Raw genomic sequence first — 6,756 nt, 5'->3', positions numbered from 1 at the left:
GTGGCTTGAAAAATTGTGAGCTGAGATGCCTGATAGCTGGAGAACGGATTTTAAGTGTTTTTGGAACCAGAAGCGTGTAATAGGTTTGTTGGAAGAGTCTATGAAGAGGGGTTCAGATGGAGATTTAGCCTGATATTTTCTCCTTTGGAGGTACGCAAAGACTGTTTGGTAAGGTTGGATTGGCGATGGGATGTTAAAGATGTAGATCAAGTGGCCTTTTTGGGCTTGGTCTGTCTTGCTTCGTTTGATTGAGTATGATATGGTTTCGCTATCGAGAACTGACAGGTCGGAGATGGTGGGGTGTATTTTTGGGTCAAATTTAGAAGTGATCGCAATTTCGGAGCATCTTAGAAAACCGAAAAAGGCTAAAATGAACATGGTGTCGAGTGTGTGGGCTGTATCGATGGGCTGGTAGCTAGTACGAAGTGTTTGGATACATTGTGTGAGAACGTCTAGTGTAATTGGTTGTCTGCTGTCGGGGCGGGTGGGTTGTGATCGCTGGATCCCTTTGATCTGGAGGGAGGTTTGAGAATTATTTATCTCTGGGGAGGGTGCGCCATAAATTAATTTGTGAAAAAACTGGACGCCGCTCAGGTAGCCTTTGATGGACCCTGCTTGAAAACCCTTAATGTTGTTGAGATAAGAGATAAAGGAGGTGATTGAGAGGAGGGAAAAATCGGGAAATTGTAGGTTATACGTGAGGTGGAAGGATTTAAAACATCTCCACGCTGTCAGGTAGGATTGGATTGTTCTGGTTGAGACGGCTTGGAGAATGCTGTTAAGTGATGCATCAAGGAGGGGTTTTAGTGGGTGGTTTAAGGGAATATCAGTTCTGAATATGAGGTACTGGAGTTGGGAACTGGTCCGCCTTTGGAGCCAATGTCCTGAATTTCTGAAACAGAAAGCGAGACAGGGAGTCAGCAATTAGATTTTTGGACCCTGGGACATGTTTAGCAATGATAATGAATTGGTCGCATGCTGAGATCCAGATGAGACGTCTTAGAAAGGGCATCAGGGCGGGTGAATGAGAGCGGCCTTTATTAATGCATTGGACGGTCGCTTCGTTGTCGCAATGCACTAATATGCTGCTAGCCGTCCACTCTTTCCCCCACAGAAAAGCCGCAACTACGAGGGGGTAAAGCTCGAATAGCGCTGAGGACTGAGACATGTCCTGGAGCTGTGGAGGCCAAGGAGATGCAAACCAGCGTCCTTGGTAGAATCCCCCAAAGCCGATTGAAGGGGCTGCATCTGTAAAAAGCTGGATGTCGACTGGGGAAGAGACAAGATTGTTATAGAAAAAAGACAATCCGTTCCACTGTTTTAGGAAGATTAACCATAACCTAATTTCGTCACGGCACGACTTGGTTATCGAAATGAGGTCCTCTAGCGCATGAACCGACGATGCGAGTGAGAGGAGATGCGAGATAAAGGGGCGTCCTTGCGGAATAATGCGCATTGCAAAGTTTAGATGTCCTAGCATAGACAGCATTTCACGTTTGGAACGGTGGGAATGGTCTAAGAAAGTAGAGGAGACTAGAATTATTCTATCAATTTTCTCTTTTGGCAATGAAGCGTGGAAATTAACTGAATCCAAGTTAATTCCGAGAAATTCCATGGATGTGGCGGGACCCATGGTTTTCTCCTGGGCGATGGGGATTCCGAGCTCGGAAAACACTTTTTGAGCGGTGAGGAAATGTGCTGCTGGGATGGCGTGGCATAATTGTTTGACAAAATCCAACAAACAGCTTCTGATAGCATGTCGAAAATCTTGGGGCTGCTTTTGCAACCGAACGCGAGGCGTACGGCGAAATAGAATTGCTCGTGCCAGCGCACTCCGAAAAGATGCCATGAATCTGGATGGATGGGCATCACTTTGAAAGCTGAAGTGATGTCGAGTTTTGCCAGCCAAGCGCCTCGACCTGCGATTTTAATCATATCGATGGCCTGATCTATGTCGTGGTATTTAAGAGAGAATTCGGCGAGGGGGATTAAGCTGTTAATACTGGGAAACTGGGAATGGTGCGGAGCTGAGAGATCGATTATGAGACGTTTTTTACCCGAAAATTTTCTTGTGGCCACTCCGATGGGGCTAATACGAAAAATGTTAAAAGGCGAATTGTCGAAAGGGCCTATCATGAAACCTGATTCGACTTCTTTTTTAATCAGGTTGTCTACGACTTCGGGTTCGGCGAGAGCTGATTGTAGATTATTGCATATGGTGTTTTGGGAGAGCGGACATTCGACGCCGGGCTTGAAGCCGTGTTCGAGCCCGGACAGCAAATAATCCGTGAATTCGGTATCCGGGTGGTGCACTAGTTCGACGGAAAGACGAGAAATATTTTTTACAGGAGTCGATAAGTAATTTTTTGTTTTTTTATTAAGTGATTTAGATACAGGGCATACAAATTTTGCATGAGCACCGCCACAGAAGTTGCAGATGTGCAGATATTTACATCGCTGTCTGGCGCAGTTCCCTGTATTGAATTTAAAGCAGGGTTGCCTGTCTATGAAGCGTGAGGGATCTCTTCTGTAATCGTAATTTGCGGGGTTGGTTGCAGGTCGTGGCACATAGCTTGTTGATTTTGCATGGGTAGTCTCCGGGCGGGGATTAATCTGAGGGCATGACGTCGTAGAATGTGCCACTGACCTGCAAACTGCGCACGAGATGTTCCTGCAGCCCAGAAACACTCTGCTGTGGAGGTCTGTATCGAGAGCGCCCCAGTAGGCGCACTGATTCCACTGAGCAAGCCGCACGGCACATTTGGCGGCGAAGAGTTTGTGATACGTGTAAAAATGTTCTCCTCCGTAGGATAGCGCGAGCTCGGCTATGATCGCCAGATAATCGTTTAGCTCGCGGCGCCTGTGGGGGAAAACTGAACAAATTATTTCCGTGAAACGGGAAAAAGCAATGGAAAATTCGGGAAACGAAAGTAAGCGGGATGAGTGTGGGTTGGGGTTTTTTAAAGTGACGGAAAAATCCCCGCAGTCAATTTGGCGGTTTGTATCTGATACTGGAAACATAGAGAGGAGAGATGACATGTCTATGTCCACACCTGCCAGGATTTGTGCCCGGATGTTCTGGGCCACTGGGGGCGGCTCCGAGGAAACAGCGTTAGCTGGAACGGGCATCGGTGTTGCTGTGAGGAGGGAAAAAGCAGATTTAGTTTGCAGAAGGGGGTTGGAAGAGAGGGGAGCCGTGGCTGCTTCCGGAGCTTGAATAAACAGGTTGTTGGGAGCCTGAGAAAAAGGGGGATATGTTTGAGACAAATATGCTTGTGCTGTAGGTGGAAGCAGCCTTGCATTTGCTGAAGCTACTGGAACTGCAGGGAGCTGAAAAGAAGAAGTGTTAGCGAATGTTGGAAAGGACTGTTGGTTCTTTTGTGCTTGCATTGCTAGCAAGCTCGCGCTAGCATCAGCGATGGGAGCAGAAGGCCACTGGAAATGTAAAGGGTTAGAGACGGCGGGTGGAGCAAGCTGAGAGCCTGAGGGCAGGCCGCTAGGCCCGGCCGCGAGCGTCGCTACACCGGAGGAGCTGCGGTGCGAAGTCGGCTCTCAGTTGGGATCCGATGAAGCCTGGATGCGGTGGAATCAGGGGCGCGTCCCAGGCTCGCTGAAGGCCTGTTGCGGCTCTTCACTTGAATCGAGCCAGGCCTTGTGCGGAGAGGAGAAGGTGTCGAGCGGGGCGAATCCTGAGCTCTGCGTGCTCTATTCTGCCTGCTGTTGGCTGATCTGGGAGCTGAGGTGGACTTAGGAGAATGGTGGGTTGGCTGCAGGCTGACGTAGAGGCTGTACAGTTCCGCTTTGTTCATCTTCCTCGAGAACTGTATGTCGGAATTAACCAGCGCTTGCCTCAATCCTACTACTGTCCATTTCCCGATAGCTGGAATCGTCGGGACGGCCGAGCTGTAAGAGGAAGCCGGGGAGGTATTTGGCCGTCTTGCTGGTGGAGGCGAGTGTTAGCCTCGGCTTCTTGGAGTTAGCGAAGCTAGTCGAGCGGGCCGGCGGCCGCGCTGAAGAGCCTGGGGCTCTAGTACGAGGTCCTGCGGTGGAGGAGTGGTCCGGGGGCTGGCGAATTGAGCTGGAGGGTCCCGATGGGAGTTGGTTTCGTCGTCTGAAGAAGACTGGTGTTGCGACATGGTAGCAGATGGTCAGACCAGAAATGCTAAGAAACTGTCTACTGAAGGAAGGTAAGGCAGCTGTATATATGCGCTCCACCTGATTATGATGATTGATTAGTTAAGTATGCTCCGCTCGTGTTGGATTAGGTTTAATTTGTCTGGATGTACTCCACCTGGCTTGATTAGGTTAAGTTATCAGACATGCTCCTTTGTTTAATTATCTGTTCGTGCTCCTCTCGAAATTAGTTAATAAAACTTCACTTAAACCATGCCAAAGCAGTTCCACTAACGCCAACATAATTTTCGATTCTATTCAGAAGAATATTGTGATCGATAGTATCGAATGCAGCGCTAAGATCGAGTAACACTAATAGAGAGATACAACCACGATCAGATGATAAGAGTAAATCATTTGTAACTCTAATTAGAGCAGTCTCAGTACTATGATACGGTCTAAATCCTGACTGGAAATCCTCACATATACCATTTCTTTCTAAATAGGAACATAATTGTGTAGTGGACAGCAGAATTCCAGGGCCCAGTTTATGGCCGGGCCCCTCTTTGCCCATAACAGGGGACAAAGGTTTGCTCCATTTTGATTGGATCTTGTTGGACTAGCACAAACAAGATGTCCAACCCATCAGATAAAGATGCTTGGACAACATCCGGACACCTCTTTGGGGGCAAGAAGAAGACCTCTAGTACCAAGCCCAGGAAGGACAAGACTTCTCATTGGTCCACATGCAGTTTCTGCCCTTCACCCATCTAGAGATGGATCCCTAATGACCTGATTTGTGACGGCCATAAACATTCCTCGGGACCTCAGCAGTAGTGAGTGAAACAAAGAAAGACCAAAACTGATCCATCCAAATCCATTCACAACTATGTTTGGAAACCTTAAGACTGATGTAAACTACACATATCCATCTCATACTTATTCAGAGAAATAAGTATTCTCAGTGACAGCTATGTGTAATGCAACATCTTCCACAAATTCAGCTGTTAATGAACAAATGAATGAACACATGACAGTTCAATCTTTTTCCATCATGTTTGGTGTCTATGTGTTTAGTATATTGCCAAGGGTATTCTGATGGTGGTTTGGAAAGTGAGAAAGGCATTGATGAACTTTAAAGACCCTTTAAAGACTTCTAACTGTGTACAGTATGCAAATGAGTTCCACAGGGGAAAGAAGGGTGGGCCACACTGTGTGCCCTCTCTGATGCCAGCAGCCAATAGCAACACTGGAATGGAGAAGCGCCAAATTGCAATCTCCTCCTATTCGGAAAAGGATAAAGGTACCCTTTCAATAGACACTCCTAGTTCTGAGTCTGTCCCTTGAGGATTAGACTGTGACAGAGCAACCAGGTTCTGAGTCTCCACATCCGAGAGACAAACAGTTCACCAAGTTCTGAGTCTGTCCGTTGAGGATTAGACTGTGACAGAGCAATCAAGTTCTGAGTCTCCACATCCGAGAGACAAACAGTTCACCAAGTTCTGAGTCTGTCTGCAGAGGATTAGACTATGACAGAGCAACCAGTTTCTGAGTCTCCTCCACGCGAGAGACAAACAGTTCACCAGGTTCTGAGTCTGTCCGCCGAGGATTAGACTGTGACAGAGCAACCAGGTTCTGAGCCTCTGGTTTAACCAAAGAGACAACACAAGATCCGAGGATCTGAATCTACAGTTTGTGAGGCAGTGACAGATACGACAACGTTCTGAGCCTCCAGCCTGTGAGGAAAGAGACATTAACCAACACTACGTTCAGAGTTTTAGTCCAGCGAGACGACTACAGCACGTCCTGAGTCTCCATGCTAAAGAGACCAGAGCAGATTGACCAACTTCTGAGTGTCTGGTCCAAAGAGGCAGAAGACACACAGAGACATTTGCAACAAGGTTAAGCTCAGGAGAGTAAACCTTCACTTCAAGGTTCCTTCGTCTGCGTGTTCCAGATTAAGGACCTTCTGCACCTACGTCAGGGCCTCATCTGCGTGTTCCAGATTTTAGGACCCTTTGGTGCCCCAGGAGATCAGCATCCCACAGACCTTCGTGTTCAAGGCTGTTGAAACAGATTCCAGCTCCTTTCTTCAATGCACTGTCTCCCAGCAAAACCAGTGGAAGAAGTCATCACCATCGGACTGCTTACTCAACCACGTGGAACGTAAATATCACTTAACCAAACCTCTTTCTAGAGACCTTGGCATTGTTGTATATTATCAGTATATGATTTTCTAATTTACATTAGAGGTAATATAACTGATGCTAGTTAATAACAAATAATCTTTCGTTTATTTGTTTGATACATAATAAGGTTCTTCACCTTAATTTCAGAGAAACAACAGTTTATCTTTCCATAAGATACTGTAACTCTTCTATAGCCACACTTAACTTACTCACATGTATTTTATGCATTTTACGCACTTTATTCCTTTATCATTCATTGTATTCATTTAGTAGTTGTGTTAATTGTTCTGTTTATCTTTTGTTAATAAAATCTATTTTATTACAATTGTGTCTTCCTTGTGCTGATAAAGCAGAAAAGGCTCTACAAGTTAGAAATCTCACCAATCTTTCAGATAAATCAGCTGACCAACTCTCCCCCCTTTTCATTCATTATAAATGACTGGGCAGCCTCCTG

At 46.5% G+C, this 6,756-nt stretch overlaps 1 pseudogene; it reads right to left on the bottom strand.

Annotated features, from left to right (window-relative positions):
- Positions 1–815: 815 nt before the first annotated feature.
- LOC137083942 (uncharacterized) lies at positions 816–3,809 on the bottom strand (annotated as a pseudogene).
- Between the last annotated feature and the right edge of the window lie 2,947 nt (positions 3,810–6,756).

Source organism: Pseudorasbora parva, chromosome 7 (assembly GCF_024679245.1).
Source record: "Pseudorasbora parva isolate DD20220531a chromosome 7, ASM2467924v1, whole genome shotgun sequence".
In the NCBI taxonomy this organism is placed as follows: Eukaryota; Metazoa; Chordata; class Actinopteri; order Cypriniformes; family Gobionidae; genus Pseudorasbora; species Pseudorasbora parva.
The sequence above is the reverse complement of the archived record's forward strand: the minus strand, read 5'-3'. Positions and strand labels throughout refer to the sequence as shown.